Genomic DNA, 25299 nt, shown 5'->3' on the forward strand with positions numbered 1-25299 from the left:
CTTTAATGGTAAAGTCGGATTTTAAGTACAAATTTTGAAAAGGCCACTTTTAGAAAGGTGTCGTTTTTCTGCCCTAACTATTAGATATGCTTGCAGCCTGTCACTGGATCACATGTCTGGGTGTAGTTGGCAATTGGACTTTGTTTATTTCTCCTAGTCAGCCACACAATAGAGGGGTTAGGTGTGCCTGAATGGGCCAGCACTTTCAGGATAGGGGGTGGAGCTGGGCACAGCTCCACTTGTATCTGAATAGTCTGTGCTCATCCTTCACACAGAGAGTTGTCACCCCTGCATTTTTTATATAGACGGCCAGCAGCTAGGGCAGGGGAGGCAAAGAAATTCAAGCATTTCAAAAGGAATTCTCCAGAAACATCTCCTGCTTCAAAGAAGGCACCAGGTATGAAAATAGGACCCTTAGGCCCACTCTTTAGTTTACTCTCTGGACCTATGCAAGGATTATCAGAGGGCTGCCTGCTGCTGTCGCCTGCTGTGTACTTCGGAAGACTGCTTTGCTGCACCTGGAAGGACTGCTTTGCTACCTAAAGCCTGACTTCAACTCTCAGAGGACTTTCCTGCTTTTTGAACCCTATTCCACTACTTGAACACAGGACTACCATTGTGACTCCAAGAGCTAATTTACTGACCTCTTGATCAGAGCCTCAGGGTCTAAAAAAGCTCTGACAATGCCTCCTCCTCCACTTCCTGCAGCCATGCTCATCTGAACTTCTACCTCCTCATAGACTTTTCCTTCAATTTATTCTAAGTCCAAAGGTAACCACCAACTGGGCCCAGTCCACTTCTTGTATCCAACTCGCGCTTCATTGCAGTTGGTCATATTTTTTTTACTTTAACCTGGTCTTGTGCAACTAAATGTCCACAGTTGGCTCTTTGATCTTTTAAGCACTAGTTTTTACCTTAACTTTAAAAATGTATTGGTTCTACTTGTTGGAGTCTTGTCATATTGTTGTCAAAAACATTATTAGAATATATTCAATTTTTCTAAAATGGTTTGGGATTTTTCTTTGGTTATGTTTTCACTTTATTCCAGTTTGTGTGCTGCATACACACTTTACATATTGCCTCTAAGTTAAGCCTTACTACTTTTGTACCAAACTACCCGGACACGAATTGTGGCTGTTGCTTGAGGAGCGTTAACACTTTACTCAAACAACAACCTAATTTCTCCCAGTAATGTTTACACAGCAACGCAAGACCTGATTTGCGTGGCCTTGCATGGCTTTGTAAAGAAATGTCATACAAAACAGCTGCTTTCGTTGGGCTATGTTACATTTCAACTTGGGAAGCGTACCATGCACCCACCCATGGACTTTGGCACATTCCCAGATTTACAAAGACTTTCAGCCTTGGGAATGCACCAAAAAATGCTATGCCTTCCCTTGTGAGATGTAATGAGGAAACCCATCTTTATTTCTCCACATTATTTCCTCTTTCCACAAGTACTGCATTTTGCAGCACATGTAAAGAGGAAAATGCCTCTAAGGATTGTTTTAGTGCAGGAGGGCGTCCCTTCTGGCACAAAACAATCCTGCCTGTAAAGGTGCAAGGGTGACTGCATTAGCCGTAGGCTGCACACAGTGCACCATCACAAGGAGAGAGCAGGAATGTTCCATATCTTTGCAAATATGAAGCATTTCTACTCTCTCCCTTTCACGCAATGCATGGCTGCAACTTACTTGCTGCCCTGCGTTGCGTGAAAGTTTAGAAAATGTGTCCCTAAGTTGCTAAGACGCTCAGCAGATGCTATTCTAGTGAGTGATAAAAACCTAGGGGCATATTACCAACAACTAGCGATAATTTTTTGTCTCTAACTTATTTAGAGACAAAAATTATCGCCGCACATCGGCGATTTTTATCGCAGATAAACCTTGCTATTAACAAGGTTTATCGCAAATGCGATAAAAAACGGCCGCAATGCATGAATATCGCTGAAAAGTCAGCGATATTCATGCATTATCGAGCAAATGCTCTTAGCCATGTTATCCACCTCCCATTGGATAACATGGCTAAGAACTGCTCAGGGCAGGTGTTAGCTTTTGGAGATATTCCCGCTTAGCGCGAATATCTCCAAAAGTTGGTAATAGGAGATAGCGATGTTAGCGACTGTTTTCAGTCTCTAACATCTTGGCACGCCCACTTTGCATCTCATTAGTGATAAATATCACTGACATGCAAAGTGGGGCCCAAGATGGTCGCTATCTCCTACTAGCTGTCGCTAACTGGTGTTAGCGGCAGCTAGGTAATAGGGAGATAATTTTATCTCCGCTTTCCTGGCTTTTAAAGCCAAAAAAGCGGAGATAAACCCCCTTGATAATATGCCCCCAAGTTTCATCTGTAGCTCTCATATGCCCAACACGTGTTCCCAATCAGAATTTCCCTACTGCTGCACATACTATAATGCAAAATTCTCAGAAAGTCTTCTTACTACTAAATCATACAAAAAAATCACAGATCAGTTTGGAATTTGGTTTAACAAAGCCGAAACCTTCTTGCAAGTCTGTATAAACAACACTCATCTGCAGTACCCTGAAAGCGAAAGCCGCCACCTTGAAGCATCACCTGCAAGAAATGTTTAAAGTTAAAGATGGCCCCACAAATTCTGGGCCCTCCAACTATGCAAAGCCATTGCAGATCTGGAACACAGTCCTGAATGGATGAACACAGGCTACAAAACAGCTCTCAAAACTATCTCAGGCAACTTCAGCTTATTTCACGTATCACTGACTACACCTCCTTCATTCAATTAAAAAATCGGATTTTAATGGTGACTCGTTGAACTTTTTAACAAGCAACGGTATCTGAGGGAAACAAACAAGCAAAATAGACTGAGCATCATAAGATGCACTTTCTGCTGTTTCCATCAAAATGCTAAATTTGCACAGGAACCATGCCATTGCGGATGGCACAATCATCTGACTAAAACCATATAACATTGTTTTTGCTGCTGTCCTTTGACTAAAATGCAAAGAGGTAAACTTTTAAGACCGATTTATATAAAACGGGGCGGCTTTAGTTGTAAGAATGCCTTCAAGCACTGCTTGAATATTGAGCATGGCACTGAACTCTGTCGAACGGCAAATTCCTATCGATCATTACTGGAGTATCTTGAAATCTTCATCAATTGATCAGTCTTATACTTGAAATTGTATGAGTTTAAATAATTGAACAATACATTTTCTCCTACTACTACTATCATCTCTCACTGGCAAATCTCACTTTCTAGTCATCTGAGCAATTGCTGGTTCGCATCTCGACTATGCCCTTTATCGCACTCTTTCGAAGTATCAGATTCTCAAATATCAACTCATCCAAAATTTTGCAGCCAGACCACTTCGGGAACTACCCGTCATGCCCAGCCTCTAAAGGATCGTCGTTGGCTTTCCATTGCCCAGACTTCTAAATTCCAGGTGTCTGTGCATTTGCCACCAAGCTATCCATTGAAATAGTCCAGATTTTATGTGAAACCTCACACCTCCTTGCCAATTTGCTCATATACTCTGTTCTGCTTCCTTTTGCATTCCTATACTTCCTATGATTGGTTGGCTTAAGACCGGAGGGAACTCATGTTCTTCAACAGCTTCTACTAAAAAGCCGAGAATCCTCTTCCTACTCATCTGTGCCTCATTTCTAACCATCCTGCCTGCAGCAAATTTGTGTAATCCTGGCTCTCCACAGACTAACTATTGTTATTAACTGATCTAATCACCATCACAGAGTCCCACTAGCACCAGGATGCCCCCAAGGGGTAGTTCCGCACTATAAAATATAAACATACTTTTTTTGTCCTGACTGTTTTGGAGGCCTGTGTGTTTCATCTCTTTTAGATATTATCGCTTGAGATTTGACTTACATAAGAGGGTACGTTGTTAGTCAGCTCCATTTCTCATTTCATTTACTCTCACAATCCAAATCCTTTAGGCATGCTTTTTCATTCTCTCTCACTCTTGCTACAGTTTATCAAAATAATAATTTCTTGCATATTAATTCTGCTGATGCTGCTTTAATTTCTCATCTAACTACTTGGTTTAGCTTGTGTGGGAATTACTCATTCTAAACATCTTTTTGGGCCATCACCGACAAGCATGTATTTCTGTTTTGAATTTGTTCTCAAACGCTGTAAGGTTCATTCACCATGTTCCCCTGGCCCTGCAGGTCCTTCTTCTTCTAACCTGTCAGTATGTCATGCATGGGGACTTCCATTCTCGAATTTCTAGATCTAGCGTAACTTTCCCCAATGCCAGTTTTTGTCTTCCTGACCGTCAGAGATGCATGGTGCTTCACCACTAAGCTGTTCCCTAGCCCCAAAGAACAGTCCATTTTGAGATTCATCTATTCTGCGGTAAAATGCTGGATCATCTTTTCCTTAGTCTTACCAACGGACAACGGACTACATTAGCTACCAACTTCAGAGGCTCACAATTACCTCCTCTGCTTTTTCTGCTTCTGACTACTTTCCAGATATGGATGTGGAGCGATCAAACAATAACGAGCTGACCTCGCCATGAGGCACGGTGCTCCGGTGCTCATGACGAGCTCAGCCGTGGAACGCTCACACGCGGGGATAATTCCCCAGCTGTGACGAGCTCAGCTCCTCATGAGCACCGGAGCGCGGTGCCTCATGACATAATGAGCATGGGGGCACTGTGCGTGCCCCCCGCCCCCCAGCACAGCAGGGGAATTACCCTCCCCCCCCCTCTCCCGCAGCGAAGGGATTAACTCACAGCCACCTCCAGGGGCATTTTAAGGATTTTGGGTCCTTGGGCCAAACACATTTTGAGGGGCCCTGTTTCGAACAGCTTTGAATTTATGATCCAATTTCCACCCTCTTTTGGCAGTCACTGACACTGCACACGCAGACTGGTTCAAATTCTAAGTGTTTTATCTAGTATTCAGGGATAGCGGTGTGTGTTTTCGATATTGTAAAACAGCAACACCTCACTAATATTGCAAATAATCTCTGCGACCCACTGCCATTTCTCATATGTGAAGTCCTGTTTTGATCTAAAAGGAGCTTTTTTCATGGATGTTGCATGGTGTTGAAAAACAAACACATTTCTCAACAAAATGTCTGTAACAGACTCCCACACATTACCCGTATTAAAAATAAATTAAAGGATAATGGTATTTAAAACAATCTATGTTTGAAAATCATTCAAGGTCACCATGACACAACTGTGTGGAAAACTAGGCCAGATCTATAAGGGGGGGGGGGCCCTAAAAGGATAGGGGCCTGGGCCAGAACCCACTTTGCCCATGCCTTAAAACGCCTCTGGCCACCTCTTACCATTCATCCTCCTAGTCACACTTTGAATCTTATTTAAATCTCGGCGGATTAAATACTCCATCACAAACGTGACAGATATCCCATCCGCTGTATTACTATCTCCATGGGATATAATAGGATCCTAATACAGCGGACGGGATATCAGTCATGTTTGTGACGAGTATTCCCCTCCACCAAGATCTAAACCGGCCCCTTTGTATTCTCAGACTGATTATGTTCTGGGTGCTCGGGTATTCATGGCCTGGTGGCAGCTACCTTCAACCACAACAGTCTTCTGAGGCAGACTCCCACTATTAGATGTTCCAAGCAACAATGGTGGCCGGCACAGGTAAGCGATTGGGGGCGGTGGGGCGGAGAAGTGCACGACGGTGGGGAAGTCGACAGACGACGGAATAGGTATTCTTTTAATATTTATTTAATTATAGCTATTCCGTCATCTGTCGACGCGCCCCCTCCCACCCCGCCCGCCTCACTGCGTTTACCTGTGCTGGCCGGCGCTGCCAAGCAATCCTCCAGCGAGCTCAGCTACCACTGGCTGTCAGCTTCACAGAGCTATTAACATGGATGCCTCTCTTCCTGCTCAGGCTGCTGGCATCTGTGGTTCTGCTCCTTCCAGTCCTAGCAGTGCCAGGCTTGGCCAAGTCTTTTTAGGTCTCGCCTAGGCAGCGTGCATGCGCTGTCTCTCCGAGACATCTAGTCATCCGTATATCCGTATATCCGTATAGTGAGGGTAATCCTGCCTGCTGCATGCCTGCTTTTTGCAACTGGGTTAATAATGCGTCAATTGGCACTTCCGGCCTCCCTATTGGTTGCAGCTCCGATTCGTCACTTCCGTTTGTATCGGAAGCAGCCCCGACCGACTACAGTGTCAGTGCGCTGCAACTGTAGGTATGTTCTGTTGTTGTGACTACTTGGTATTATGTAGTATGGCGTCCGTTTCACTTGCATAGTTGGGGATGAAAAGGAAAGCGCTGTATTTTCTTGAATAGGAGAGCTGCAGGCTGCAGGACGGTCTCTTCAGCTCTGACATGACACCATGCCTGATGGACTCTCCTTTTCACAGTGATAAATGTTAATGCTTTCTGCAGCTCAGGGTGCATTTGGAGGACAGCCGGAGCTCTTGTATATGCCACGTGTTTTTCAGTACGCATCCTAAGTAGGAAATTACAAATGTGTTAACTTAACACATCTCGGAGTTCCGGATAATTGGGCGCTTGTTTTATTTTAATGTGTTTAAATAGCGTGGGTTATGTTTGAGAATTCCATTGCTGTCTTTGTAAACTCCTACCTCACGTTATATATACACCATGTTTACTATAAACCTCACTAGGTCCGGCTCGAGCCTTACCAAGACAGGGGCAGTTCTTTTATCATGCCGTTCAGCCCACAAGGAATGTTGCACCGGTACCATCTGCTGTTTAATGTGTGGTTTTACAGATACCTTACTATGTACTCGGAACAAGCCATAATGCACACATTCATGAAATGCAAATACATTACTGTCAGAAGGAATCAACAGCCGAGCCCTGTTGGGGAGCTCCGGGCCTCTCGCCTTTCTTTTGGGGATTAGGCGGGGGTGGCGATGGGCGGGGAGCAGAGAGCGCCAGACTGATAGGGTTATTTATGAAACGGTGCCTTGTTCATAGTGCGCGTGCCGGGTGCAGCCAACATGCTGTGCGGCTAGAAGTCGTGGTGGTACTCAGGTGGCAGGGGCTATTGTGTGGCAGGACTTCCACCGACGATAGCTCAGATCATAGCCATTCTTCAAGTTAATTTGGCTTATGGTAACACCGGTTATTTGCTGTACCTAGAAACAACAGAAGAGTGTTGTGAAGTGCTGTAGGAAAACATGTTCTGATTTAATCCGGCGAATGCAGTGGCTGAAATCTTGACATAAAAAATGCCCTGTGCGTCTTTTTTTCAGTGTTGAATTTATCTGCATTACTAACTTTTTGGGGGGAACTGGAACAAGCTTTAGTTTGGGAGAGGACCAGCGCCATAAAGCATTCCAAGTTAGTAATGGTCTGCTTAGAGGAAGAGCATGTGGGAGCACTTAAACTCATTTTGTAATTCTTTACCGTAGTATAATATTAGAGAATGTGTGCGTGCTTCTTTTTTTCAGTGTGGTATTTATCTGTGTTTGGTTTCCTGAGGTTCTTTTTAAACTAATAAACCAAACTACTACTATATACTTCTTTTTATTTCATTAAAATTTCCTTTTCCTCCGTTACTCCTGTGCCCACTCCCCATTGCTCCATTGCTCCTCTCTCTCCCAGTCTTCACTCCTCCACCCTTTCATCCATTGCTCTCTTCCTCCGTTTGCGGGGTTTTATTTAATTATTTTATTAAACGAGGTTGTTTTAAATTTTTTAGGTTTAATTGGTGGCTGTCGTTTACTGCAGGCTCGCTTTGTAGTGCGCTTCTATACCTTTAGGACGAGTTTGCGCTATATAAAACTGCGAGAGAAAAAAATAATTTGCAATGCAAAAGGTCTCACATTAATAAATGTTTAAGCTATTGGTGTTACATTATTATTAGCAACGCCAATAGTCAAACCTTTAGTAATGCGAGACCTATTGCATTGCAAATGCTTGTTTAATGTGCCCTTTCCCTAGGCACCTATCTCTTTGCTTAATCAAATTATACTTGTGATCCTGTCAGAGATCCCCACATCCTCTTTGCCATTATTTTTCTATATTTAATAATGTTAAAAGCAGCTTGTAGTTCAACTTTAAGGCCTCGTTCCCCTCTTCTACAACTGTCCCAAAACATTAGATCCTGCAGACTTCTAGCACAGATCACCTTCAAAGGGGATATGCTGATTTATCGTCATGTCAATATATGAAAATATTGGGAAGCCTTGATATTAGGTGCCGGAGAGAGATATTCGGCATTCACCTAAATTAAGGGGCGTGATTGAAAAACTATGATGCTTGTTTTTTTGCAGATTTATATAGCACAAACTCGACCGAAGGTATTGGAGCGCTTATCACGAGCACCAATTACGTTACACAAGGACACATTCATTTTCTAGGTCTTGCCTAGCTATCGCGTAAGCGATGCTCTGTGAGATATTAAGTAAGGGGCTTCTGAAAGTGCTCCCAAAGGCTGCAGGCGGATTGGGTACAGTGCATGTGTGCCAGGCACGCACACCATTTGTCAGCCTGCGTGATTACTTTCCCGGCCGCTTTGATGTTCTCAGTGAGCCACGCGGCCACTGAGAACATGAAAGCAGCTGCGAAAGTGATGAGGGCAGCCTTCGCCTAATCATTGTCTTAAAATATGCTTGAGTATCAAAAAGAAAGAGTACGCAGTTCCCCTGGATAAAAACCTATTAAGACAGTTGAGACCAAAGTGAGTGAAGGCACACAGGAGGGGGTTCCTCCCTTTCGGAACTAGAGTCCTCACACACCCAGCAAGCTAGGTATCATGATTCATCATATGGGCTCGGCCCTCGCAGGCACCCATAACGGGGCTCTTTAGCAAGGATCTTTTGTTCCTGCCGTATGGTGCTGTGGGTGTGAGGGCCCTAGGGAAAGAAACAGTGGATGGTGTAGATGTGTGCAGGTGGTTAAAAGAGGTTGGGAAGTCCACAACGTACTTTTAATAAAGTGGTAACCCACTTCACTAAAAACAAGGAGAGTGTTTGATTTTCAGGCTTAAGTGTCCGGGAAAGCAGAAACATACTCTATATAATGATGTTCGACATGGTTCATGCTATTAAGTTCAGAGTGATACTATGCATTTCTTCAGGACCAAGTGAAACTATCTACACTAGTGGGTGTTCATACCCTAGTTTTATTTAGTGTGTGCCGGGTGTCGCCTTGCTGAAACCTGGAGAGGATGACATAAACATAGGACAGTAGTGTCATTCAATATGTGCTCACATTGTGTACAAAAACTGACAAAAAGGAAAGGTTGTGAGTATACCTCTCCAACGTGAGTAAATCAAAGGTTAAAAATGCCTGATGACTGGAATCAGGAACAAAGATAGGAAAACAAATTAGAACAATTATCCCCAGGGAAGGGTTAAAATGTAACTCACCCAAGTCACAAGAAGCATCTGCTTCAATTGATTCCCCTGGTGTTAGACACCTCTCTGTAGATGTCCTGCATGGGAACGGAAAATAGATGGGGAGGCCACAAGGGTGGGGTTTGTTTGTGCAATGAAGAGTGACTGAAACTGCACAATGTTCCAGTACTTCAACCCGTCAGTATGGCCAAGGATTCACCCTGATGTAGTAGGGTGCAGTTTAAGGTTACAGCTGCTACAGGGCGGTTTATCACCCAAAGACTCGTGGCAATGCCAAACACAATCCAGGGTAGCAGATGCTCCATTTGCAGATGCCCGGTGCCCTGTGAAAAAAGGGGGTAACCAGCACACTGGCTGTTCAACGGCAAGCCCCCCCATCCAGTAGGCGGGTCCTCGAGCACCACACCAACTGGTGGCTCACTCCTTGGTAACTGGTTTACAGAGCAGCGTGTGTCCGGTAAAACCCCCGTCCTGTGTCAGGCAGTTCCCGAAAACACCAACTACGTCGAGCACCTAGCCTCGCTAAACCTTGAAGACTAAGCCACCTCAAACCCTCCCCACAACGCTTACCTGTCCACGGTGGGACCAACTCTAGGTTCCTACCCCAAGGCCTTCGCTGAGGATCCGGATCAGTGCTGTGCCGTGTACAAGAATGACATTTGTTTCCTTGATTCTTGTTTTATTTATTCAATACATTTTGTATTGACTGTTAAATTTTGCGATCTGTATACATTCATGTTTTTAATATATTCATGTTTTTAATGCACTAATTTTACCAAACTGTCTACTCAAATATATGTAATAAAAATATACATGTGATTTTTAACTTTTGATAACAGCCTCTTTGTCTATATTGTACAAATTGTAAAAATTGTGTTGGGCTTTAGATATAACCTTGTCTTTCAGTAACATTTGTACCACTTGCCTCTCCCGCAATTAACATAATGATATTTGTGAGTACATAGGATAGCGTATTGTTTGCATTACGGGACACTTTTTGCCTCTCTACGTATTTCCCCTGGTCCTAAACAAACCTAGAAAGGGGGCCTCCTTATATTTTTTTAACACATTGAACGGGAGGTTATCCCTCAGGGACTTGGGATGATGGCTCTCATACAGAAGGAGGTTGTTTCTGTAGATTGCTTTTTTGTATAGGATAGTATGGAGGCCAGTGTCAGTAAGCCAGATTCTAAGGTCCAGTAATGGGATGTCACTGTTGGATACAGTACTAGTGAACTTCAAAAAGGGATTTTGTGTATTAATCCACTCACAGAAGAATTTACATGTGTCCGCATTGCCCTTCCACAGTAAGAGGATATCGTCAATAAAACGGTTCCACAGGGTGAGGTTTCCCTTGTATGGATTATTGGGTTTCATAATAACCTCCCTTTCAAAAGTTGCCATGTACAGGCAGGCCACACTAGGGGTGAATGCGCTCCCCATTGATGTACCCTGTGTCTGATGGAAAAGGAGGGCGTTGTACTCAAAAAAGTTCTCAGTGAGGGCTAGAGTGGCACACTTCATAATGAAAGTGATAGGTTTAGGGGATGTCCATTTCTCAGCCAAAAGGCTGAAATATGCTTGCCATTCAAACCCAGCATCCTTAAACATGGCTTGTTTTTTATTGCATCTTAAATGTAATCCTGCGCAGATTGTTTGGGAACTGTACCCGTGTACAACTTATCTCCCATTTACTCTCTATATCTGCTTTTAATTCTACCTAGGTTGTAGTTTATCTCTATTGTACTTCTCCTGTGAATGTCCGGTAACTGTTCTGTTGTAAAGTACTCGAATGCATCCGATCCAAGTCCACAGTAAATAAATTCACTAACAAAACTTCAATTACATGTGTTTGTTAAGCTGGCCATGCACATTCTGAGATCAGCTAATGGAAGCAAGACCGTTTACGTTATTTGGTTGCCTTTTATATTCCTTCCCACCCTTTTCCATCCTCTTTTCTATAACACAGTTTGAAGCTGTCGCTCAAAAGTTAATCAACTAACTGCACGTCTAATTAAACTCAACATGGGAACTAGATTTTTTTTTACTTATTACAACACTGCGTTAGTAACTTGGTATATTTTGTGCATTGATGGACACAGCGACAGGGTGGCAGCAGCGTTCAGGAATGTGGCTATTGCTCGACACTGCGAACAAAGAGCCTTGTGAAAGAATGCAAATGGCGCCTGCCAGGATATGTAAATTCAGGCCATTTTGTTTCTTTCAAAATCCAATGCAACGGGACAAATGTTTTGCAGCCTCGTCCTAGAATTTTTCTTTTTTTTATTTACAGATATGCACCTCCCTCATTCACTAAGGGATGCCTAAATCATAGGCAATCGCCTTGTTTTTGCTCACCTGTAAGATGCATGCACAGATGAAGCTACCATTGAGAAGGTAAGTGCAGTAGTGATCTTGCTATGTTACTACGATGAAAACCTCTACGGTGATACACAACAATCGAAGAAGATTCACCTGAACATAAAACATAATGTCACAATTCTGCAATGTCATAGACTAGTTTTATGGTATGCATTATATAACAAGAACTGGACAGGATACTAAAAATTGGCATAGCACAAATGTAATAGTACCTCTAACGAAAGGCAATTTATACAAATGCGAGTGCGAAAACTACAGCTCTCTATAAAGCCAACTGAAAAAGCAAAGCGTCTGACAAAGGATCTGGTTTGGTGCCATAGAAAAAAAGGCACAAATAAAATAATACTGCAGTACAGGTATACCACTTCACACAAAAACGTTGAAAACTATTAATTGTAACATTATTCTAAAGTTAGCTGCCTCAAAAACAAACAAACAAAACAGGATAGAGTGCCTATTCTAGAAGAGTGTGTATACAGCGAATTACATATATATTGTTATTCTCGTATGATAAACTCCTGCTAAACTGTTAGCTTTTAATTTAATTGAGCACAAATTAAATTTGCTCACGGAATGTGTATATGTGTAGGAACATGAACAATAAAAAGTACCAATCAGAATAATTGTTTTGGGGGGGAGGGTCTATTCTCGGTTTCGAACAGTTAATACAAATCTCATTGTTTGACTCAAAAAATCTTTGTAAAATTACAAAATAGTTCTAAACTGTATTGCCGCTATGGTGGACAGCTAGTTTACTTACAGCTGAGAACCCCGCGCTGCGCTGTACAATCTAGAGCAGCGGCTTTAAAATAGGATTTTCCGATCTGCCCCCCGCCCTCAAGCAGTGCCCACGCAGCACGTGCCACTTTCCTGCCTTCCCCACCAGAAGCCGGGCCAGAGTTTTAGCACTGATGCGGAACCCAAGCATTCATTGCCTCCTGCCTTCATACCCAGTCGCAATCAAACTGAAAGCAAATTATTCCTGTCACCATTTCTGTTCCTCTGCGTTTTTACTGTTTTTAAAGAAAATGTGTGAAGCGCATCTCTCAGTGAATTGTCATAGGAGAGTCATAGGAGAGTTGTCATAGGAGAGTTGTCATTGTTTCCTTATCGCTCAATGTCTGATTACAGATTACCTCTTTCCTGCAACGAGCCAACAGCGCGCTCAGGCTATCCAGGGCAAAGCATCTCTCACCCACACATCTACCCATCCTCTTACCAACTCACACACACAACCACACACAGAACCACACACACAACCACACAACCACACACACACACACACACAGCCACAACCACACACACAACCACACACACACACACAACCACACACACAACCACACACACACAACCACACACACACAACCAGACACATACACACAAACACAACCACACACAACCATATACACACCCAACCACACACACAACCATAAGCACACACAACCAGACACACAACCACACACACAACTACACACACACAACCACAACCAGACACACAACCACAACCAGACACACAACCACACACACAACTGCAACCACACAACCACAACCACACACACAACCACACACACACACACTGCCACAACCATACACACACACACACACACAGAACCACACACAACCACACACAACCACCCGCACAACCACACATACAACCACACACACACAACCACACAACCACACACACACACAACCACACACACAACCACACACACACAACCACACACACACACAACCACAACTACAAACACAACCACACACACAACCTCATCAGTTGTCAGTGCACGCTTTCAACGGGCACAAACACCACCAGCAGTCAGTGCACGCTTTCACTGGGAACAAACATCACCAGCCATCAGTGCACGCTTCCACCAGGCACACACCACCAGACATCAGTCCACGCTTTCATCAGGCACACACACACCACCTGCCATCCGTGCATGCTTTCACCAGGCACACACACCCCACCAGCTGTTAGTGCACGCTTTTACCAGGCACACACACACCACCAGCCTTCAGTGCACGCTCTCACCAGGCACACACCACCAGCCGCCAGTGCACGCTTTCACCAGACACACACACCACCAGTCGTCAGTGTAGGCTTCCACCAGGCACACACACCACCAGCCGGCAGTGCACACTTCCACCAGGCACACACACCACCAGCCATCAGTGCACAATTTCTACAGGCACACACACCACCAGCCGTCAGTGCACACATCAATTGTTAACGCATCCACGATTAACTATTGTAGCAAGCGCAGTTTGGCGCACTTTACTTTTAAACATATTCATCTAAAGCGTAGCATGCCACCATTGCTAAAAAACATAAATACACATTTTTTTTGGCCTACAATTTATAGACTTTTGTTGCAATTGGTGTTGCAATATTTAGCAATGCCAATAGCTCAAACTTAATTAATGCGAGACCTATTGCATTGCAAATGCTTGTTTGGAAAGCAGGGGAGATTTTGGGGCACATGCATCAATCTAGGATTTTGCATTTCCTAAATAGCGAAAATTAAGGAATCGCTATTTAGGAATTGCAAAATCCTATGCATCAAGAAATCCTAAAATTTTTTAGGATTTCTTAAATTTCAGAATTTGCGATTCCTCAATTGCGAATCGCAATTAAGGAATGGCATTACATTGATTCCTATGGGCCTAGAGGCCCATAGGAATCAATGCCGTTTTGCATTTCTTTTTTTAGGAAATCGCAATTTGTTGATGCATTGCAAGGGTGCAGAGGGGGGTCCAAAGGACCCCCCCCTGCACCCCTGAAATGTATTTTAAAGTGCATGTTTCACACACACATGTCCTAAGGACATGTGTGTCTGTAACATGACACTTTTCAAAATGCATTTTTGTGCTTTTTGAAACAATTTCGCAAATTAACACGAGGGTCAACCTCGTGTTAATTTGCACTTCCTATTTCAAAATTCGCATTTTTTTTTAAATGATGCATTGCATTTAAGGAATCGCACAAATGCGATTCCTTAAATGCATTCCCATTTTTAGGAAATGCCAAAAAAAGCGAATTTTGAAAAATTGTTTCATGCATCCCAAAAACGTATTTAGGAAGTGCAAACGGCCGAATTTACCCCTAGATGCATCAACGTTGTCATTTGCGATTCCTTATTTGCGAAAAATAAGGAATCGCAAATAAGGAATCGCAAATGGCAATGCATCATTAATTTCGCTATTTTATTGAGATTCGGTAAAAATCGCAATTTTTACCGGATCGCAATAAAATTGCGAGTTTCAAATAGCGAATTCGCAATTCCCATTCATTCCTATGGGCTGAAATGCCCATAGGAATGAATGGGAATTGCGAATTCGCAATTTGAAATCGGAATTCATCAAAGCCTTTCAAGGGTGGAGAGGGGGGTCCAAAGGACCCCCCCTGCATCTATGAAATGCACTTTTACATGTAAGTTACATACACACATGTCCTAAGGACATGTGTGTCTGTAACTTAACAGTTTAAAAAATGCATTTTTGTGCGTTTTTAAACAGTTTTGCAAATTACCACGAAGTTCAACTTCGTGGTAATTTGCATTTGCAATTTGGAAAATCGCAAATGTTTTGAGAATGATGCATTGCATTTAAGGAATCGCAAATTTGCGATTCCTTAAAAGCAATCGCATTTTTGGAACTCGCAAAAAAAAGCGATTTTCCAAAAATGCTTGATGCATCCCAAAAACCATTTTAGGAAGTGCAAAAGGCCGATTTTTGCGAATCGCACCGTTTGCACTTCCTAAAAAGGTTGATGCATCTAGGCATTACCGATTCGCACCTCCTAAATAGGTTGATGCATGTGCCCCTAAGTGATTTGCCCAGAATAACGAGATGTGGAGTCGACCCTGAGACTCGAACCTTGGTTTCCCAGCTCCAAAGTCGGCAGTCTAGCCCTGAGACCACATCCACTCCCCACGCTTTGTTCACAAATACGTTACAGGACTGGTAATCGCATAATTTTCTTTAATTGTTTTCTCTCTTTAAAAAGGTTTTTTTTTTTAAAGAAAGATTATTACCTATTTTCCCCACTGACACAACTTGTCTTCTTTTTCTGCTTTTTGTACTGAAAGTTATGCATGAGCCAGTTTCATATTCAGATGTTTTAGATTTCAACACGTTTTTGTGTTCTACACGATAGTCGGTTATGTTTACAGCAACCACTGTTTTCCTTATTGTTCTTACATTTAGTACTAGCATTGGCAGCAGCAAAAACGTGCATATAACTAGATTTTTTCTTTTCTATGGGTAACAACGAGGAACACATGCACCATTTATTGTCCCTTTCACGTGTACCGTAAAGAATTTGCTAAGATGGTGTGAACTGAAAGTCACGGCTACTCAGGGCAGTTTTTCAAAGATTCCTTCTAGAAAGTTGCATCTGGAGGTCGTATTTTCTCAACAAGGGACGAGCTCCGATTATGTTTGCAAGGAAGCATGCTGTGAACGTTGAAACACCTTGTACTAATAAAGATTATTTCACAGAAAGTGTCCATCTTTTTTACTGCCAGAACATGTTGATCTCCACAAGATTCTCAGAAAATGGAAACTGGGAGTTCCTCCACCAACCAGCCTGAGTGACCGGCCCAGTGAACTCGCCAGCCAAACACGTGTGTGCTCTATTTGGGATGAAGCTAAAGAGGCCCGCAGCCACGATTTTTTTTTTGGGGAGGGGGCCTGGCCCCCAGTAATGACATGAAGGGAATGGCATGGATTGTGTGCACTGGGTAGTGAGGCTATGGTACTGGAATGTCATAACAAGTATCATTTGTTAGAAATATATTGTTCTAATTATTGTTTACGAAAAGATTGCACCATTGGCGTTAACAAGCTTTAGCAAAGTCAACAGGCCTGGTGTTGGATACCAGCCTTTTGGCTTTGTCAATGCATGTTTTTTAATAGGTTTTGTCAAATTTTATTGAAGAAACTGCCAGGCCCTGGAAAATATACACATAAAAAATGTCTACAAGCAAATCAAAGTTTTGGTCTCAAAAAGCACATATTGTGTGTGTAGTTCCTGCAGTGAAGAGAATTGCTTTTTTTAATATGTGGTCCTTGTGAAACAGCAGAATGCCATCACTCACAGTAAACTCAGCCAATACGGGACTAGGCTGTCGCCTCCAATTCATATTTGAGGAAGCTAGTTGCACTAGTCAAAATGAATGAGATCTAGTTTTAACTCTTCGAGCTTCAAAATAGATTCTGTAGAAAATTAATACACATATTTGCCCAGATGCATGAAGCTAAAAACCGCTCGCAAAGGGGCAGATTCTCAGAATCTGCCCCTTTGAGACCAGTATTTTTGAATTTGGGATGCATCACCTCAAATGCAAAAATCGCAAATTGAGAATTCGCTAATTTGCGATTACTTGCATTTAAGGAATCTCAAAATGAGATTCCTTAAATGCAATGCATTCAAGTTAAAAAAATATCAATTTCGCTAATAGGGCTCGCAAATTACCATGAAGTACAACTTCATGGTAATTTGCCAAAACTTTGAAAAATGCACTAAAATGCATTTTTCAAAGTTTCATGTTGCGCACACACATGCCCTAAGGGCATGTGTGTGCGCAACCTATGTGCACAGATCAATTTCAGGGGTGCAACAGGGTGTCCTGCACCCTTGAAATCGCATCCTCATTTTGCGATTCGCTAATTGCGATTCGCAAATTGAGAATGTCTCCCCATTCATTCCTATGGGCCTCCAGGCCCATAGGAATGAATGGGGAGGTATTCCTTAATTGTGACTCGCAATTTGCGAATCGCAATTAAGGAATTTTAAGAAATCGCTATTTTTAAAGTGATTTCTTCTTGCATAGCATTTTGCTATTCCTTATTAGCGATTCCTTATTTTTCGCTAATAAGGAATCGCAAAATGGATGCTTGATGCATCTGGGGGAATATGTTTAAATGGTACACATCAGTGCACGTTTCCTGCTGGGTTCAGGAACATTATTAGTACTATGCACAACTCTACATAGACCAACCACTTATAGTCATCACTCAGCCCACAGCATCAGTGGCAATAACCTTTAGAAGACAACAGGAATTCTAAGGAAAGGTGTCCAATGTCACAGCACATCGCAACAGACCCAAATATGTTCCCTTCAGCACATTTCAACCCAAATGTCTCCACAATGATATGTATAGCCCTGATCATAATAAGTATAAATAATATGTTATATATCCTAATGTAGTTAAGGAACTTTCCCACTTATAATGTGTTTTGTGTGTCTTCCCCCAATTGCTCTATGACATCAAATGCACTTTTGTTGTTAAAAAAAGCTGAATCTGCTCTTGTAAATTAATGTAATATCCTCCGATATGTCTCGAGCAGGCATTCTGGAGTGTCGACACCTGGGAAAGATTCAGTACACCCACAAATATTTGTTCAATTCATTCCCAAACTATAAACGGATGGAGGGGTAAGCCTGGCAAGTACAGTATTGAATCTGTTTCTAGGGTCGGAATGAAAATGGTAGGAAGTGTAAAGAAATGCATTTCTCAGTTAGGGAAAAAGTTGTTCATGTATAGGCAGAAACGTGACACCCAACTAATGCAGATCACTTTTTCTCATTCACTTTTGTACACTATGTACAATCATATAGTAGAGAATGCAGAAAAGGTTTCCGATAGTATTCTTAGACACCTATGTGAAAACCAGAAATATGAAAATCTTCAATCAAAAAGGGTTTTAACCTACCAGCACATTTTTGAAACTTTGCCATCAGTGTTTGGTGGATAGGAAGTTCTGGCAAACATTGTGTGTTAGATGTATTTATAACATTTAAGTAATTGAATTGCAGTACTACATATGTTAGATCATACTGAAGAGGTCAAGGGTGGAAAGGGACAGTGTAGTACCAGTTATCCCTCCTGCAACTCGTGTCAGGTGCTCCCAGAGCTTGGGGATTTATGCTACCACTGCAACTACTTTAAAGACTTGGGAGGACTACAGTGGGTCTGTTAACCCTTGTTCTAGACCCAGTGCATCATCCAGAAGTCCACCAGAAACAAAACGCCTAGTGTACCTACCAGGGAAGCTAGCCAACATGAGGGACAATGCCACACCAAGAGCAGAGCCATTGCCAATCTTGAAATAAGGAAATGCAGGAAAAAGAAATCAGAAAAGAAGAGAAGGCAAGCTTTATTAATCTATGCATCCATCTGCAACAGACGACCCATTAGCATCCTGACTGCATACCTGTTCCTGGAACGTCCATTCGTTCTCCCCCTTGAAATTCAGGAAGAAAGTGAAGACTCATCTCTTCATAGATCACTATCTCCTCACTTTTAGTTGCCCACCTTCTTTCTGCATCACTGTCACTCTTTTCAACAATGTATCTTGGTTCTTGCCCTTCAGTTTAGCGCTGTTCCTCTGTTTCCCAGCGGTTTGCACTGTCTAAATGCACACATATACATACAATGTTATAACAGATGATCATTTCAAGGAGGGAAATATTTAATGGGCATGGAGATTAAGATAATCCATTAGCCAATCAGCCTGTAGAAAAAAATGTCTCTAAGAAGAGGCCAATGATTGATTTGACATTTATATAAATCATTTCTTTACCTCAAAACTTGAGGTTAGCAATGAGTCTAGGGTTTAAGTGGACCTAGACCTGCATCCAGACATCTGACCACCATTTTTCTATCTGTTCATGCCCTTGATACTCTTTAAAATTGATATTTATGAACTGACTTACTTAATCTATATTGTGTGGAACAGTCTGTGTGTTCCTGAATGTATGTCTTAGCTTCAGTGCGTTGGTTAATGTATATGGGTACTAGGCTTGCTATAGCATCTTTTTAGTTGTATACCCTTCCTAAACATCTATTGTGCCCCGGTTTATAACTCCAACCCCCTCTTTCTCGTGTTCCCTCCTCCTGAAGCCTGTTTTCTTGTCATTTGCCCTTCCTCTAGGACAAGTACACACATACTGTTTATCAACTACTGATTGCTTCCATATTGACAAAAATCATGCAATACATTGGGCGACTTCCTCACTTCCTCACTCTTCTTCCGTTCTTTTCATTCTCCTGTCACATCTAGCACTTTTAAATGTCCTTCCCACATCATAAATCAAGGAACAGTTTGGTCTGTGTGTATTGGTGACTGATTGCTAGGTGGTTTATGTGTATGGGTGTCTGTAGGTCTGTTTGCATGTGTACATGTTTATCTAGTGACCTATGGCCAGGGATGTCTGTAGGTGTTTTCTAATGCCTCTATATTTGCATGCACGTATTACCTATGCAAATGAATGTAAGGGTTTGGTTTTGTATCCTAGCCTACATAAAGTCAAACATATTGGCTTACTCACTGCTTTTTTAAACTGCACTCAACACTGAAATTCCAAATCTTGTAAATATATGATGTTACTGTTACCAAAGTTTAATGAGATTCAGATTATTATTCCAATGGATGAGTTTGCCCAGTTGGGGATTCGAGAGAGAGGACAATTTAGTCATGGAGACATTAGGGGTGGTCTGCTGAAATATTAATTAATGTGGACCTACCCAATGCCAGGTGTGGCGTGGAGGTGCCGGACAGACCACAGAGTGCAAACCACGGAAATGGCCATGTGGAGATCAACTGCTGGTGCATGGAGTGTAGTGGCCAGTGGACACTACCATGTCCCCACATGCTGTGGGGCAGAACACGGAAATGTTGCATATTACGTCCACCCCTGCATTCGCGTACGTAGTGGGTTGAACCTGCGTATGCCAGGCCTGCGTATGGGTGTGAACAAAAAGCCCATCGCACTGGTTGTGGTTCTCATTCGGAATGGACAAGGCACCTGCCAGGGTGGTGCCTCTCAGTCCGCCACGAGTCCTGCACTGAGCGCGCCGGGGCCTGTGTCCCTGTGCACCTGCTGCACCCCGGGCTGCTGGTCCCCAGTCCTGTCATGCCCGCCCCAGCGCACCAACGAGGCTCCGCTCACCTGCCTATACCGGCGTGCGTCAAAGAGGGCCCACCAGATGCCCAATGCAAGCTCCAAGTACCAGTCTCGTGACCTCTGCAGCCTCCGCAGACCATCGCTGGCCCCCCGATGCTGGCCCACATTACTCCTTTCTCCTTTACATACTCCACCGGCGTCCCCTTCAGCCCAGTAGGTCACACATATGGAACTGTGTGCTGAGTCCTGAATGCCAGTGACTCCAAGTCTATGGCAGCGGCCACAGCACCAGGCTCCCTTCGATCAGTGAGGCATAATTCCATATCTCAGGCCTGTGACACTTGGTGTCACTAACCCTGTTCAACACAAGCCGGCGACATGTGGTGCCACTAACCCTGTTCAACGCAAGCCGGTGACACATGGTGCCACTAACCCTGTTCAACGCAAGCCGGCGACACGTGGATGAGGGCCCAGGCCTACCCTGCGGACCAGTAGGTCCCACATCCAGCACATAGTCATGAATCATGAATGGCAGAGTCCACACCAGTGAACACACGGAGAGAAGTAACAAGAAGATGCGACTCAGTCCGGACGGAAGCTGGATCAGAGTCACGTAGGTGATCAAACACTGTCAACAACTGACCTGGTGCCATCAACCCTGTTCACCGCAAGTCCGCGTCCCGTGGTGGTAGGCCCATGCAGGACGCTGTTCATCCAGGGCCACTAACTCTGTGCAGCACAATTCATGGGGCTTTTATGGTTGAATGGTTGTGTCCTTTCAAATGTACACTGTTTTTGATTTCTAACTGCACTAGGCAGCCCTTGCCGTTGCTAGTCCGGCATACATTAGGTCAGCGCAGGGGTGTGCTGATTCAGCAGGGGGAGCAGGGCATGGCTCGGACCTGGCCTTGGGCAGGAAGTGCGGTAAGTGTGACTCTGTGTTGGGGTGTAGTCGCCACCAGGGCCACAGTAGTCAATGTTGCAATGTAGCATGCACCGGGAGGGTGGGCCCACACGTACGGGGACATGTAGGAGCGGGGTCTTTGCACATGTATGCCAAGTGTTATGTGTATTAGTCCTGCAGATGCATGATTCAGTTGCCGGGCCTCATTTGCAGCGCGATCACAGCCAGCCATGGGCTGAACACCTGTGTCCTCCCTGTCCAGTCCATTGGCCTCCTGGCATAGATTGTCTCCCATTATTTAGATTTTTAGTCATGAATTGAAACGTTTGCTTCACAACACTGCACCTGCCTAGTTTCTAAAGGGAGTTGGGTGTAAATCAGACGCATTTCCTCATTGTTGAATTCGGCGAGTAATAGCACCCATTCCTTTTCAATCCAGTTTCAGCACTGCACCCTCACTTCACCTCTCATGTGACAGAGGCTCTTTATCTGCGGCTCTCATTCTACAAGTAATACCAAGGACAACGTGGTCAAAATGAGCATTGGGCTCTTAACTTCGCCATAATAAATAGAAGGTTAAATCAGACCATGCCTAAACACATAGTAACAGAACATAAACAGAATAACATATTCTAATAGAGAGATAGACCTAGACACTGATGAAGAGAAACCTGGTAGGTGCTTTTAAACTCCATTTACCACCTTACACTAATGCACATATCTGCAACACCCATGCTAATGTGCATTGGGCAACCACCACATCATCATGTCCCATACACATCAAACCACAAACAACCTTTTTTCAACCATGTACTATAAAGGACGCTGAGCAACTTGATGCAAAACTTAGCGTTTGATGACCTTGCTAAGGGAACGAGGAGCTATATGAATAATGAACTGAACTATCTAAGAACGTGCTTTCTGCCTCATGAGAGGTATGGCACGCGATATATAAATACCCAATAGAGTTCTACAGTTTCACAGAAATGTATATACAGCTAACCATAAGCATATTTGTGCACCCTATGGTTATGATACTAAACATAAAATTGTACTGCCATCTTGCATATAATGTTAATGTAAGGCCGGGTGGAGTCAGGAATTGAGGTAAGACACGACTACAGCTGAGCCAGAACCAAACCAAGGGTATGTCTTTTCCTTATGTGCTAAAGCATTAGCTGAGCTTTCATAATATTTGTTATGTAAATTACACAACAAACAAAGTAATATGATGAAGATTTCCAAAACGTTTGTTTCTTTAGTCTTTAGAAAGGTTTTAATACAATTAGGTGAAATCACTGCATTTAGTAATTTGTTTTTTAAAGATAAAGCTTCTACATATGAACTTAGAAACATTAAAGAAGAGTTTACTTTGCCCACCACCCATAACCACTGTAAGATGATGCCATGAGGAAGCTAAGAGACAACTCAATTGTAACGTGCCCCCCCCTATGTGGTGCCTATATTGTTATGATAGATGAGCAACATTATAGTGATTAAACCACATATGAGAGAATTCTGTATAAGTCACATCCCGAGCTGAATAAGTTCAAGGTGCTCTCAAATATGAGGATCATGGAAAGTGAGAAACAGTGAAGTAAATTGATTTGCCTAAGATCACACAACTTGGTCAAACTAAGAAGAAAGGATTCAGACCCAAGGTTCCCTAGTTACACTGTGTGTAATTTAGTTTCTGGATTGATATCTTCTTCTTTAGTTTAACACCAAAGGACTGAGCTTTTGTTTACCAGGGATCTCATGGTAAATGAATCAGGCGCAAGACGTCTTTCTTTAAAAAGACAGAAAAAGTTAAGAGAAGACAGGACTCAATATCATCTGAGTCGCAGGTGATATTATAAGTCTCAGCAGTACATTGAGGCTTGTGATGGGGCTGATGTAAGGTAGATGCATTTTCTGCTGGTACAAGCAAGGGAGGGAGGTGGTGCCACATGCTGCAAATGCACCTTGACATCCAGATTTAGTCATCTTTGACACAAGGCAGCACCGCGACAAAGTTGTTGTGCTGCCTTGTGCCAAAGGGGCAGAGTAAATATGTGATATATCTACTAAGATATGGTATAATTGTTCTCTCCCCCAGCATTGGTGCACTTTTGACAGTCAAGTGCCAACACACACATCTTTGCCCAATAGTGCAAGGGTGTGTTCGTTCTCTAAAGCATAGGTTTTGTACACTACAAAAGGTATGCTTCAAGGCATTTTCCTCTTTTTATATGTGCTGTACAATGCAGCACATTTGCAAAGTAGGAAAAATGAGGAGAAATTAGCTAATTTCCTCTTTTACGCCTTTCTTTGAAAGACTGATAAGATTTTGGCACAAATCCCTGCATGGCAATGTTTGTAGATAGGGATTTGCATCAAAACCCATGGGTGGTTGCAAGGGAACACCCATGCACCACCCATAGAAGCTCCCCTGACTCAAAGTAAAGGAAGGTAGTGCATAGCACAGATCTGTGCTCCTTTTGGATACTATCCAATGCAAAACGTAGCCACTGGACTGCTTTTGCATTTTACATTTGACTTTTGAAACCAAAGGACAGTACTTCTTACCTTGTTCTCCTAGGAACTAATTAGTACACTATGTTCAAATAAATAATATGTTATGATCAATTGAATAAACATAAACAGGAGTTGGCTGAGAGATCAGAAATTAGGGTCCTGCTCACAAACTGAATTTTGGTAGTATGTTGGTAGAATTAGACTAGTTCAGGTACTGCTAACGCACTACATACCTGCCAACTTGAACAAAAATCCCATCGTGTGAGGAGGGAGCAGGGCTTTGGAGCAGCCAGGCCTTTTGCAAGAAGTACCTAAGAAGATTGTTTTGCCCCAGCCCGCTCCCAATCCCCTCTTCCAAAAAATACAAAAAGCATTCTGAGGCTGTTGCCAATGGTGCTGGGGTGTTTTCACGCCCCTTAATGGATGTCAGTGGTTCAAAGCCCCGGGAAACGAGCTGAAATCCACTTTCTACAGTGGTTTTCAGCTCGTTTTTGTTCCACTGAGTGATATTGGCTCCTCACTGGGTGACCGTGTGATGTGAGCAGATATTGTATGTCACATGGTGGCAGCGTGTGAGTGGGCAGGTTTGATAATACAAAATGCTAATCACTAACCTAGGTAACGAGGCCTCTGCCTCTGCCACACCTATCTTTTCTTAGCAGAGATCTACACCTGGCTTCAGAGATCCCTACACAAGCTGGCATACATTTTAGTAGTAAATGTGGGAGGGATGCGGGTAATGGCTGAAAAACGGGGAATGATTACAAATAAATAGGAGTTAGGAAGGGGTGACGAGGGATTAAGGGAGGGTTAAGGAAGGGTTTAGGGAAGCAAGTACACCCTTTGTTTGAACAATAGGCCATCCAAAATTTCCACAAGACAATATAAATTTGGAAAAAAATTGACTTTGCTAAATAGGCCAATTCAGCAAAGTCAATGTTTTCCAAATTTATATTGTATTGTGGAAATTTTGGATGGCCTATTGTTCAAACAAAGTTTTTCTGGAATAATGTAAAATAATTTCCATTAGTGAATCTTTTGTTTAGGTTTTTTAGGGAGAGTATGAGTGTGAATGAGAAGGAATGACTGTGGGAATGTGAGAATGTACACAACACAAGTATAAATGAGACACCAGTGGTATGTATGGCAGGGGGAATGATGATGAGAGTCTATGATAGGGCAACATATATTTAGCTTAAAAATAAGGTGTATGCATTATTTTGTGTTAGTTGGAAAATAATAGCTTTTT

This window comes from Lissotriton vulgaris, chromosome 3_1, assembly GCF_964263255.1.
Source record: "Lissotriton vulgaris chromosome 3_1, aLisVul1.2, whole genome shotgun sequence".
Classification (NCBI taxonomy): domain Eukaryota; kingdom Metazoa; phylum Chordata; class Amphibia; order Caudata; family Salamandridae; genus Lissotriton; species Lissotriton vulgaris.